We start from the raw sequence: 1,084 nt of genomic DNA, 5'->3' as shown, positions 1-1,084 counted from the left end.
TAGTGTAATAATAGTACTTTGAGCTCATACAATTTGATAATTTCAGTGAAATATGAAAAGTAAGAGAATGAAGCTAACTTAAGAGAAAAATCTTGATTTGGAAGATGAAGTAAGCAAAGAATAAGTTATAAAGATTGATAAATAAATTTAAAAGCTGCAGCTGAAAAAATTTTAATATGGATTAAAATCTCTGAATTAGTAAAAACTTTAAAAAAAATAGACCGCATTTGAAAGATGGCTAGTTTTTCTTTATTTTTGGTCGTCCGGAATTCCAACAATAAAGAGACAACCAGTCTTTCACAGCCGCATAGACAGATGGACTAGAAGTTTAGAAGAAGATAAAAGAGAAAATGCAACTTAGTTCTCAGAGTAGATGTAAAGAGAAAAGTTTAAACCTCTATGGACTACCTGTAAAATCCAAAAGGTCAGACTTTCTTAAGTGCTAAGAAACAAAGCTGTTTTAAAAAGAACTTTTAATTTGTCCCAAACTTAATGTTACAATTGTGGAAATTAGGACATTTGAAAAAGAGACTGTCAGAAAGAAAGAAGGGAGAGTAAAAAATCCAGGCTTTCAGGGCTTTGTAGAAAATGTGGAAAAGGATATCATTGGTCTAATGAATGTAGATGTTTATTCAATTAACAAGGTGTTAAGATTGGGTCGGGAAACTTCTGAGGGGGCCTATCAGCTCGGGGCCCCACAAAAAACAATGCGAGCTGCCAGCAGTATCTCACTGTGAGCAAAGACAGTATGTCTCAGACTTGGTTCATGCCACCTTAGCAAGTGCAACATTAGATATAGCTCTTAAGATTACTCTTGTACCAGAATTGGAAGTTTATAAGATACTGACTAATATTTTTGAACCAATTCCAGAAAATTGTGTTGGATTAATTACTGGAACAAGTAGTTTAACTAGCAAGGGTATCTTTGTTCATCTGAAGATTATTGATTCTGATTGTGAAGGAGACATAAGTATAATGGTATCTATTACACAGCCTCAGAATCTACATAAAGGTCAAAAAATCACTCAATTCTCTACATCTTGTGGTTCCTTACCTCTACACTATAATAGACAAAGTGCTAGTC

The sequence above is a fragment of the Elephantulus edwardii genome, unplaced genomic scaffold (genome assembly GCF_000299155.1).
Source record: "Elephantulus edwardii isolate Elephantulus edwardi_28Jun2011 unplaced genomic scaffold, EleEdw1.0 scaffold00160, whole genome shotgun sequence".
Classification (NCBI taxonomy): Eukaryota; Metazoa; Chordata; class Mammalia; order Macroscelidea; family Macroscelididae; genus Elephantulus; species Elephantulus edwardii.
This window is presented reverse-complemented; position numbering follows the sequence as displayed.